At 46.7% G+C, this 12,615-nt stretch overlaps 1 protein-coding gene across 1 annotated transcript in view; it reads left to right on the top strand.

Annotated features, from left to right (window-relative positions):
- The first annotated feature begins 6 nt into the window (after positions 1 to 6).
- The window catches only part of B4GALT1 (UDP-Gal:betaGlcNAc beta 1,4- galactosyltransferase, polypeptide 1), a 56,426-nt gene continuing 43,817 nt past the window's right edge, over positions 7 to 12,615 (top strand). Inside the window, exon 1 of the mRNA XM_011980005.1 lies at positions 7 to 92. The gene's annotated coding sequence lies outside the window, so the exon portion shown is untranslated. The remainder of the gene's footprint in view (positions 93 to 12,615) is intronic.

The raw sequence follows: 12,615 nt of genomic DNA, 5'->3' as shown, positions 1-12,615 counted from the left end.
CCCCGGCCCCGCGAGCAACTTGACCTCGGTCGCAGTGCCCCAGACCACCTCGCTGCCGCTGCCCGCCTGCCCTGAGGAGTCCCCGCTGCTCGGTAAGGACTCGGGTCGGCGCCAGTCCGAGGATTGAGACTCCCCCGGATTTCCCCGACAGGATCCCCCAGACATTCCCTCAGGCTGGCTCTTTGGCTCTTCTACGGGAGCCAGCCTCCCTGTTCTGGATTACAGTTTTAAATCCCAGAGGCTCGGGACTGGATGGGTGAGAAGGGTTGGGAAGTGGGTCCCTGGGGGGTCATGTAGGCGGCTTGGGGCCGGGACCGCCCAGGGAAGTCCCGAGGCCCCTCTAGCCCCAGAACCAGAGAAGGCCTTGGAGACTTCCCTGCTCTGGCCCGAGACTCAGGAAGTTTCGGAGTTTGGATCTGCTTAGGGCTTGGGGCAGCCTTGCACTAAAAACTCTGGTAGGGACCTCGAGTAATCCACTCCCTCTTGGGGACTGACGTGAGGCTCCCGGTGGGGAAGGAGACTGACCTCTCGGTTCACGTGTCTTGCCATAGAGCCACTCTCCTGAGAGTGGGGTTTTCTCCTGATCGTTTGTGCCAAGTGACTTCTCTGTGAACCTCAGGTTTCTCTTCTGGGATAATAAATGGTCACCCTTTCAAGGGGTTGTTTTGGAAGATTATGTGAACAATGTAAATAAGGGCTTAATTAATGAGGGTAAACCCTCAGTGAATTGTCACTGTGTGTTCATTTCTTCCTCTGTGTGGATCGTCACCGAGAGCCCTTCCCTCTAGCCTCCTCCCGGTATAGGTACCCAAAACCTAGGTGAGCAGGAATCTCTCCCAAGGGCAGAGAGCTTGTGTGCTCCAGGGGCTAGAGGGCTAAAATATAACCAGTCAACACCACGTTGCCCATTTCTGGTACTTCCGGCAGCAGGCTGAGTCTCAATTATTTTGCCCAGATGATCTGAACTCTGACCTCTAGCCTCTGTTTCAGCTTAGGCAGATAGCTTGAGTAGGTGGGTTTGCATTCCTCATAGCAGGAGGCTGCGCCTAGTCGGGACTTCTCTTTGACCTGTAACCTACAGGCCCACAGGCCCAAGGCAACCACCGGTTGCTTCCAGGGTTACCACACAGGTCCTCTCTCATTTCTAATGCCAGGTTTTAGAGAATTGTTGTGAGTGAGGGGCCCTGGCAGGCAGGATGACATCTTGTCGACAGGAGTTTTCTGTCACTTTCCCACAGAGCCCTGGCTACTACATACTCTTGCTCAATTTTGCCAATAATTGTGTCAATGAGTTCATGTCAAGTTTGGGAAGGACATCTTGGAATCGGTCAGACATGAACTGTGGTAATGATGGGGGCCTATTTTTTTAAGCAGATAATTAAATTCCTTTGCATTTGATGATGATTCTGGGAAGCAGACTAGTCCCATAAAATGAAATGGACTCTGCCTTGCTGCTAAGTGTCTGACTTGAGGCATGCTATCGAGTTTCTCAAAATCTCTTCCTCATGTGTAAAATGTGATTGTCAATGATTACCTTACAGGGTTATTTTTAAGACTAAATGAGATTGTGTACATTAAATGCAGGCACTCAGGCCGGGCACGGTGGCTGACGCCTGTAATCGTAGCACTTTGGGAGGCTGAGGGGAGTGGATCACGAGGTTAGGAGTTCAAGACCAGCCTGGCCAATATGGTGAAACACCATCTCTACAAAAAGACAAAAAAGTTAGCTGGGGTTAGTGGCGCACGCCTGTAGTCCCAGCTACTCGGGAGGCCGAGGCAGGAGAATTGCTTGAACCTGGGCGGCAGAGGTTGCAGTGAGTCAAGATGGTGCCAGTACACTGCAGCCTGGGTGACAAAGCAAGACTCTGTCTCAAAAAAAAAAAAAGTACGGGCACTCAATACACCGCATAATAATAATATAGTAATAATACTTGCTTAGGACCTTTATAAAGTTCCATTTTTTCAGACTTCCACGGAAATGGCTCTGAAGGGCAGAGTGAAGTGGGAGAGAGACTGAGTCTCCAGGCCAGAAAAAGGCCAGGTTTTTTGCTTTTGTTTTTGGTTGTTGCCTGGATATTGCACAGAAAGAAAAAATAATAAACAAATTAAAGAAAAGTACTGCAAAGTTGATTAGATTGGTATTTGAGTATCACATCTTCCTCTCAGAAGCGTAAGAGACAAGGTGGTGACCATAGCTCTGCTTAGTTTTGTTTTGTAATGGTGTTGCTAGTGATCGGCTTGTCACCAGTTACTGGTGTTTCTAAATGGACTATATTTGCCTAGTTGAAAGGACCTCCTGAGAGAGAACATTTTGGAGGACGAGGAGAGAGTGCCTTCTCTAGTTTGGCTGCTTTCATGTGACATGCAAGGGACCATGACGTTTAGGCTGCTGCTGAGGCAGCCCCAGAAATGGGGGTCGAGAGGTCTTCTCTTCATTTTAATAGGGCCTGTAGGTTTGGATGGTTAGGTACAGTTCTCAGAGTGGAGGTTCCTGGCTATGAGGCCTTGAGAAAGCTGAAAGTCTCCTTGGGAGTGTGTTGGTGGGGGGAGTTGAGCCCATCTGTTCATGGGCAGGTGTTAGCCAAAGCCCTTGCGGGTGGTTTTGAGGTTGGTGGGAGAAAGCATCCGTGGGGTTTAGAGTTGTGGCCTTTTCACTACTTGCAGTTCCTTTCCCCGACTTGGCTTTACTTTCTGGTGTCCAGGGGTCTGGGCCAGATGCTGAGATTCCTTTCGGCTGACAGGTGTGGGTTATGGGCAGGCCCTACCCTGGAGGACATAAGGCACTGGATTGGATGGCTGATGGGTTGCCGTTGGAGCTGTCAAGGCCTTGGAATAGTCTTCAGATGGACTTGGGTTAGTGTGACCTGGGGCAGGCTGCAGGTTTGGAGCCATAGTATCCCGTGCCCTCACACCGGGCACCCTGCTGTGGGCTAATGTGAGGCTTGTAGGAGGGAGTGATGCAGTGGGAAGGTGGGCCTTTCCTGAGGATTCTGCAGCTTTCTCCAGGGAATTCTCCCAGGCAGTTTAGGCCTGCAGGTGCTATGCTATCCTTCTTTCCTAACACTGTCTCAGGTCCTCAGGGGGGCCATGCAGCATCTACTTATAACCCTGCAGCAAGGCCCTCTTTTCTGGCCACCTGGGTGTTTGCCTGCTGAGATGGGAGGAACAGTGGCCTTGGGTTTCTTCCCCCGTCATGGTTATCTCTACTCAGATTGGGCAGCAGCTCAATGGGACTTGACCAGCTGTGGCATGGCCAGTCCGGAGATGAGTTGGGTGATGCGGGAGGTGGGCAGTACCTGAGGCTGAACTAGTGAGAGAGGCATGGCTGGCCTGGAGGCTCAGCTGGGGCCTGGGATGGATGGTGCAGTCCCCTCAGGGGGCAGGGGAGTGAGTGTTAGACTGCTTAAGCCTCAGAGGCCGCTCTTGCCCACCTATGCTTTGAGGAGATCCTCTTCATTTGTTCAAAAGGGAAGACTCTGATCTAGAGATGGGCACTTGGACCAGCAAACAGCAGCTACAGGTAGCCAGGGCACCTGAGGAGCACTTGCCCATCAGCCAGTTTCCCTGGCTTTTATGGGGGCTGTCGCTGAGCCTCTGCCAGGGTTTGTGCCCTAGCTGGTCTTTGCTGGGCTCTAAGGTGTTTCTCTACCAGCACATTTCCACCTTCCTCATGCGCACACATGTGGACACAAGCAGGCTGCCCAGGACAGAGTGTACTTTGAGGCTTGGGAAAGGACTCTTTCTCGCCCCTTTGGGGATGAGCCTTGGAACCTCATCACCTTCTGGCTTAGGGTGGAGCTTCTTCCTGGGGATTGAAGCTTTAGGCTCGGATAACTAGTCTTGTAAGCCAGTTTTGTCCTGTTGTTTTTTTTGTGGAAAATAACGTACTGACATACACACAGACATTCCTTGTCTAACAGTCTGAGATTGAGAAATACCCTCCATGACTATCTGGTTTGCTTTCATGGTGAAACTTGGTCGCTTTCTTAGACACAGCCTATGGCAATAAAAGTGATCCCTGGCTGCTGTAATTCATTCCAGACTTCGAGCAAACACAAGGAGCCTCCTCCACCTGCAGTGGAGCCTCTGATGGCCCAAGTGGAAACTCCTCGGGGAATGGGGAACAAGAGCCAAATGTGGGATTGGTCTCAAACTGCAGCTTCTTAGAACTGTAGCATCCCATGGTGGGATTCTCTAGTGCTCTTCCTGGAGGTTACTATTCAGTAGTTGGCTAGTGCACAGGTTCAGAGGTGACCTGATATGCCCTAGAGTTTCAGAGGAAGATCCCTGCAAGGTGTGTCTCTGGGTCCCTCGGAAGGTCTTGTATGGTGGTTTTGTATGGATGTTCATGATGGCTAAGGCGGGTCTGATAACTTCATTCCTTCAGTTCCAGCAATGTTCCTGTATTATGCTGGGCACTAGAGCTACAAAGAAGAAAACAAAATGCCTCCTCTTCAGGAACTCTTAATTTAGGCAGGGGAGGCATAATTAAACAGTGCTGACGTCATCTAAGGGAACCAAAGTGTGTGTTTATCCCTTTCCCTATCACTCCCCTCCCTCCTTCATTTCTTCCTTTCTTCTTTCAGAAACTCCAAGTTCATATCAAAATTCTCCAGCCCTGGTTTTATTTGGTTTTGTGAAAATTTTCCTCTAATTTCTGAAGCTATGCATTAGCTCTGCTGGGTAATCTTTAACTTGCTGCTTTATAATGATTATAATGAGATATCACTGGGTATTATGGTCTTTGGGTAGCAGCAGGGTAGGGATTTCGAGGCTGGGACTAAGTTAATTTATGGGTTGGGAATGATGGGGCAGTTAATGGCAAGGCAGTCTGAGCCTTCCACAGATTCCACCCTAGGGACCATCCAGACTTAGGGAACAAGGCCGGCAGGCTCATCCCCTTTGCACTCAGCTGGGCTATGTGTGTGTGTTTGTGAAAGAGGTTATTCAACAGTTATACCTGCTGATTTCCCCCCTATCTGTTTACCCAGTGCCTCCTGTACCTTGTTTCTTACCCTTTGTTCTCTGCTCTTACTGTGAAGAAGCAGAGACTGGAATTCTGCTTGAACCCACATCTACCTGGAAATTCCAGTTTTTCTTATCCAGTGGAGCAGCAATCCAGTTGTCTTAGGACAAATGGTCTGCCCTTGAAGCTTAAATCCTTTGAGGGCCTGGCACGGTGACAATTTTACAATTGGCTTTGGTATAGACTGGTATGGTCCCTGGGCAGTGAGGTCACTGTAAGGCCAACCAGCCAGAGCCTGGCTCCTAGGGGAATTAACAAGCCATGGGATTGGACTCACAGGGTCCACTCCTGTCCCTAAACTTGGTGAGGGTTCCTGGGAGCCAGACTGTGACTGAGACTGTAGAGACCTGAGACCTGAGTTGTAGGGGCCTCTGTGTTGATCTGGGCCATTGCAGGGTGAGGTGAGGCGGTCACTAGCTCGAGGAGTGATCTCAGGACATTGTTCTGTAAGTCAGAGACCTCCAGGTTGGACAGTGGGGCTTGGGGATAGGGGACAGGGTTCAGTGGGGAGCTGGTTCTGGGTGAATGTGGCCTAAAGGGATTTGTCCTTAGAAGACGGAGGGGTGAGTCACACACTCAGTGTTTCAGGTTCCACGTTGTAGCTCGACCTCAGCCCGCCCCTTCCCTACACAAATGAAGGCTAGGGGCTATATAATTGGCTGTTGCTGAATTCTTTGGCAGTGATTTTAAAGTCTGGTCTGGGTGTATTATGTAGCTGCTTCTCTATCCACTGCCCCCACCTGCTGCTTCTCCAGAGCCCCTCACAAAGCCCAGGGGGAGAGAGAGAGAGAGAGAGAACAACTTGCCTCGCAGGGATGTTGGGGATAGGGGCATGGGTCTTTGCCTTTTGAGGGGGGATAATCTCTTCCTTCATTTTAAAAGTAAAAAGTAATGCAGGCTCATTGAAAATAATTTGAAAAGTTGAAAGAGACATAAAAGCACACCCAAATTCCTATCACCCAAAAGAAACATACTGGCATATTTTCTACTAGTCTTTTTCATGTTTAAGAATATAGCTAATATCTTTTTTTTTTTTTTTTTTTTGAGACAGGGTTTTTGCTCTGTCACCCAGGCTGGAGTGCAGTGATCATAGCTCACTGCAGCCTCGACCTCTCGGGCTAAGCGATTCTCCCACTTCAGTCTCCCTAGTTGCTGGGACCACAGGTGCATACCACCATGCCTGACTAATTTTTGTATTTTTTTGTAGAGCTGGGGTTTTGCCATGTTGCCTAGGCTGGTCTCAAACTCCTGAACTCAAGTGATTCACCTGCCTTGGCCTCCCAAAGCACTGGGATTATAGGTGTCAGTCACCACATCCAGTATTATAGCTGTTTTCTTTATAGATGGACAGATAGATTGAAATAGATTCATGTAGATAACCTGGTGTTCAGCATTTTTCACTTAAGATTCTGTCACAGACTTGACCTATACCTTTAAAAATCACAAAGGCAGTATCATATTCTGTTACCTGAATATGGTATAACTTAAAAATCATTCAACTGTTGCTGAACACACACATATATAGTTTTTGCTTTTTCTTAGTGATGTAGTGATGATGCTTGTGCAGAAAGCTTTATGTACTTTTTGGATTGTTTCTGTAGGAGAGCTTTCTAAAAAAGGAAAAAAAGTGTTGAAGTTTTTTTTCAAGCCAGTCTTACAAAAGGATAGACTCACTGGAAATTCCAGATTTGCTTAGTGCTGGCAGATGAGTATCGCTTATTGCTGAATGATGTGTCTAGAATTCTGATTAAAAAAGAAACTAGGTCCAGGAAGTGCCTGGGGGCAGGGGCAAAGGGCCAGGCTGCAGGATAGGCTCTTAGGATCTGGCTTAGCAGAAATCTGCTGTGAACAGAATCGGTGGGGGTGATACTTTCTCAGTAACTTCTCCATTTGTTTCCTTAGCAGCCAAGTCCCTGTGCTGGACTTCTGTGGACGACTATGGCTCTGGGGCTGTGGTGGTGGGTGAACAACAGCTAGCTAAACCAGTGCTATTGACATCATTGAGATGTGACGCACAGGAAGGTGGGAGCAAGCTTGCAAATCAGATTCTGAAACATACAGCACACAGCTCTCCCACCTCCAGGTGGTCCTGAGATCTAGGGAGGGACCATAGTGAGAAACTTTAGGTTTCTAGGAATTCTCTTAGGGAGAAGCTCTTTTAGGGAGAGGCAGAGCCTGAGTGTCAGTTGGGGCTGGTTCAGGTGGGTTAGATCAATAAAGCCCCAGGCCAATGTGCCAGGCTATTCCCAAGGAGTATACTTTGAAGTTACTCCCTTTAGAATGTCCTCACTGGAGCTAAATTCTCTCTGAGGAGCAGTTTTGCCTGCCGGGGTCATTTGGCACAGAGCCTGGAGTAGAAGGGCGAGGTTGCACTGAGGGAAGGGGCAGGATTATGTCAGCAGTGTGACGGATATGGTATGAGGTCAGGCTCCTTCCTGCCCCACCACGGGGTCCTAGAGGTCATGGGGAGGGTCTCTGGCAGGAGATTCAATCATTGCTTGGCCCCATGACAGGGTATATTCTAAAAATGCCTTAGGTTTTTTTCTTTCAAAGTTTCTTCCTGTTTTGCATAATGGCCTTTGCCTTTGACATCCTGAAACCGCAGAGCTGTCATTGGTGTTGCAGGACACTGCCAGTTTGAAAAAAATCAACTACAACAACAAAAAAAAAAAAAAAAAAAAAGGGAAAGGATGTGGAGTTAAGGCTGTGTCTTAGGAAAGCTGGTATTTGTGTTATGGGAGTGTGGGGACGTGGCATTGAGGTGTTGGGTAGCGCCTGACATTTAGAGGAGTACTCTGGGCAGAGTCTCTGCCTGCCCAAGAATAGCTAGAATTGAGTCTTCACACTAAAGTCAGGAGAGACCCCCCAGGAAGAGAATGAATAGGGACTCATTTCCTCATTCAGCAAACTTTTATTGGTAACTACACTATATGAAGTGTGAGAGATAGACATGAACAAGAGAGGCCCCCACTCTTGGGCAGTCCCTTAGTAGTAGTAGACAGACTCTGGCAATATGGTGTGGTCAGAGGGAGCAAGCCTGGGTGCTTTGAGGGTACTGAGGAGGTACAGGGAGCCAAATGGGTGGTCTGGGCCAGGGCCAGAGTCAGAATGAAGAACTCTTCCATACACTGATTTTAGCATCTCTGTCTCTCAGTATGTTTGAACAGTCTCCCTTATTGGAAGGGCAGGGGTCTACTGCTAAAAGAAACCTGCAGTTTCCTCTCATTGCTGTCATATGGGAAGAACACTATAGCTGAAATTCCAAAAGTTGCATACTGTTACCCAGCAGGGCAGGAGAGGAAAGGAAGTGGAGGCAGAGTGAGCTGAAGATGATGAAAGAAAGAGAAGGTGCAGTTGCGACTGTTCTGGACAGAGGAAGTCTGAGGGTAGCTGGACTGAGGGATCAAAGGGAGGCAGTTGAAAGGGAAGAGAGCTGCAGAGAGGAATTTTGTGGTCTGCAGAGGGTAGGAGCAAGCCTTGAAGGCCGCTGGAGTGAGGATTCCGAGCTCTGGTCTTCATTCTTTTTCTAATTCATTACATAATTTTAGGCAAATCCTAACTCCTTTGGTCTCTGTTATCTTTCTGAAATTTGAGTGGGCTGGGCCTGCTGGTCTTTAGCTTCTGTCTTTCTCTACCTCCTAGATTCCAGTTTGGCGAGTGAGGGGAAAACCTGGTTATATCTGCAACATGAAAGGCCTCTGAAATTCCTTTTGAAGCTCACTACCCATGAGGCTTCTGCTAAGGATTTCATGTCTGTCTAAGCAGACATAAAAATTTTAGCAGGTGGATGACCCATAGAAATGGCACAAGGAATGTTTCTTTCTATCATGCTATGGTATTTAAGAAAGTTGTTATCCTCTCTGTGCCTCGGTGTTCTCACTTGTAAAATGGCAATAACAGTATCCACCTCATAGGTAGTAGCCACGAAAGGGCTTAAAACAGTGCCTAACACAGAATAAGTTGTGAATATATGTTATTTATTATTGGTAGTATAATACTTATTTGTGAAGATTTTGGCTTTTGCTTTATAGGACCTTTTTTTTTTTAGTTGAAAATACAATGTTACCATGTTAAATGTTAAAAAAAAATTCTACTTACCATTGTAACAGAACATGCTCCCATTCCTGTAACAGAACTTACTATTACTTTTCAAATGCGTACATATTCCAGTGCATATATTCCAATGCAGTTGTAGAGTGAAACTGTTTGCATGCAGCCATTTTTATCCAACATTATCTTATAAAATGTTATGTTCTTAATTATCCTAATTATCTTTTGTTGCTGTCTAGTATCCTTATAGATATTCCATTAGTATACACTATTCCAGGTTTCACTATTGTAGATAATCTAGAGATGAACATTTTTGTAGTGCGTAGCTCTTTGCTTCAGTTGAATTACTTTCCTGGGATAAATTCCTGGAGAAGAATTTCTAGGCCAGAGGATATGGTCATCTTAACAATACCGATTCACATTGCCGCATTGCTTTCCAAGAGGTTTGGAATCATTCACAGGTTCTAAATTGGAAATTCCTGGCTTTTGAAGTATGTGAATTCTAAGGGCGAGTTGGATCTAGCTGGAGCCTCACACTGACACTTCCAGCCTGTGTGTGTGTGTGTGTGTGTGTGTGTGTGTGTGTGTGTGTGTCTAGTTCCCTATGCTGGATACCATGTGGCCTTTCTGGACATTAGAGTTTTCCTGTAAGTGATTGCCTCATGGCAGTTCCTGTTGAATTCACTCTGTGTCCACAAAAGGAGCCTTACTGTGGCTCTTTCAACACCCCACCTGAAAGTAAGAACATTCTTTCCTTCTTCCTTGATATGTGGCACTAAACCTATAGCATGGGGCAGGCAGGCTCTGGCTTTAAAAACCTGACTTAAAAATAATGGTGTTGATCAAAAAGTTTGTGGATCGGTTTTTGGAAACACTGCATGTAGCCGTCCATAGAAACTGTTATATTCTGTTGGGCTAGCCTGGGCGCCTGATCATTTAACTCATGTGGATGAACTTCTATGTGATAGCCCTGGTGTATGGGATCAAGAAACAGGGCCCTAATGAAGAAAGGCTTTTAAATTATGTTGGATAAAAATAAGTTGTTACAATAGCCCAAAGTCTGCAAATATGAATTGCCAGTTCTGTCCTTGTGGTCATCTCCCATGTACTTGCCTCTTTTGTAGACTCTTGTAGATTCAGAAGCCCACTGAATTGCATAAATGATGGAATGATTTTAGAGTTAGTGATTTCAGTGACTAAAAGTTTACAGATCCTGACCGGGCACAGTGGCTCACACCTGTCCTCCCAACATTTTGGGAGGCCAAGGCAGGTGGATCACCTGAGGCAAGGAGTTCGAGACCAGCCTGGCCAATATGGTGAAACCTCGTCTCTACTAAAAATACAAAAATTAGCCAGGTGTGGTGGCACACACCTGTAATCCCAGCTACTCGGGATTGAGGTGGAAGAATGGCTTGAAGCCGGGAGGTGGAGGTTGCAGTGAGCCGAGATCAGGCCACTGCACTCTAGCCTGGTGACATAGTGAGACTCTGTCTCCCCCACCGCCCCCCCCAGCCCCCGCCCCAGCTGCCCCCTCAAAAAAAGAAGTTTACAGATCCAGCAGATGGGGCATATTCAACTTGTGACAGGCACCCCCTTCACCTTATAGCTATGTCATACGTCTTCTCCTTTGACTGCATTCTGCAGCAGTCAGTTGTGACTTAATATGGCACTCTGGGCCCACTGAATTAGATCAGAGCTGCTAGTAGTATATTGTTCCTAGAGACCTATAGGGCAAGATTTTCTTACTACTTAAAATGAGGGAGATAATTTCTTACCTCAAGGAGTTGGTAAGAGGAGTGAATGAGATTAGTTATATGGTAATATCAGTACTCTGAATGTCTTTTGATCAGTGCTAACTCATCCTGTTGGGCACAAAAGGCATGCATGCAGTCAGCACCCTTAGGCCACATAGTAAAATTCGTCCAAATGCACATTTTTCATCTGCCTTGGGGCAGAGTCAAGAGAAAGAAGAAGGAGAGGCGTGAGGCTGTGACCACAACTTAGGGACAGTATAGCCCAAAACAAGTACCCCAGGCCACAAGGAGAAGGCGGCTATCTTGTTGAATCCACAGCACTGGAAACTTGGAGTGTGTGTTTCCCTGTGTCAGTTACGCTGGGATTTTATGGCTGCTCACATTCTTCCCTTCAGGTGGACGTTGTTCATCAGTATCCTGGGCAAGAGGCCATCATAAACTATAGACAGCTGAATGATTAGGAAAAGGAGCTGAAGAGGGAGCATTAGATGTTTGATTGAGTCTTAGGTGAGAAAATATGTCATTAAAACAAAATGATGGATGTAGGCGGGCTCAGTCTTGTGTGCCTGGTGTGTTGGTAGAAAAACTAAAGCACAAGCCTGTAGATAACCTACTTTATTCTCCCTCCAGGCTGGTGTTGGAATCCAGGATGCCAGACCCTAAAGTCCAGCTCTCTTTCCAACCTATTGAATAATCCGAGAGAAAACATGTCTTCTCTCTGGGCCTCAGTTTGCCCGTGTATAAAATGAGATGAAGGATTGACTTGGATGCTCTCCGGAGTCTCTTCCTGCCTGGAGTTCTGACGTAGCCATGTACTCCTGCTCAGCATCGCTAAATGGCTTTGTGGTAGGACCACTGAGTGCCTCCATTAGGGTCACCTATGTAATGCTGGGGTGGCTGTCAGTGGGCCCTAAGAGCCAGGATTTGTCTTACTGGAGAAATCCACACCACCTAAACTTAAGACCCAGGGGTGTCCAATCTTTTGGCTTCCCTAGGCCACATTGGAAGAAGAATTGTCTTGGGCCACATGTGAAATACACTAATGATAGCCAATGAACTTAAAAAAAATTCTCAGTATTTTAAGAGAGTTCACGAGTTTGTGTTGAGCTGCATTCAAAGCCATCCTGGCCGCATGTGGCCCATGGGCCATGGGTTGGACACGCGTGCTTTAGACCTTCCAACAATTCTAGTCTCTAAACAGGAAATCAGAAGTCAAGATGAATAGACAAGTTGGTCAGTGTGAAAAAGTAATCAGCGGGAGTCACTGTAGATGCAGGGTTCTAGGCTCCATCAACAACCAGCTACATCACCCTACAAAAGATAGTGCTTGTTCAGCACTTATTACTTGCCAACCATGGGAAAAATACTTCAGATGCATTGTTTTCATGAACTCTCACAGCAGCTCTTTTTCTTCCTAAATGCCCCGTTAGAACCTCTAGTACAGTGTTAAGTAGATACGCTGAGAGACAACATACTTGTCTTCTTAGGGGGAAAATACCCAGTCTTTGACTATTAAGAATGATGTTAGCAGTGGGTTTTTCCTAGGTGCCCTTTATCAGGTTGAGGAAGTTCCTTTCTATTCCTGGTTTGGCTGAGTATTTTTATCATGAAAAGATAATGGGTTTTGTCAAATACTTTTCTGTGTCTTTTGAGATGATCGTGTGTTTTGTGTCATTTATTCTTTTGATATGGTATATTATACATTGATTTTTCAGATATTAATCTTGCATACCTGGGATAAATCCCACTTGGTCATGGTGTGTAATTCTTATTTGTTGCTGAATT

This window comes from Mandrillus leucophaeus, unplaced genomic scaffold (assembly GCF_000951045.1).
Source record: "Mandrillus leucophaeus isolate KB7577 unplaced genomic scaffold, Mleu.le_1.0 Scaffold208, whole genome shotgun sequence".
NCBI classification, from domain to species: domain Eukaryota; kingdom Metazoa; phylum Chordata; class Mammalia; order Primates; family Cercopithecidae; genus Mandrillus; species Mandrillus leucophaeus.
The sequence above is the reverse complement of the archived record's forward strand: the minus strand, read 5'-3'. Positions and strand labels throughout refer to the sequence as shown.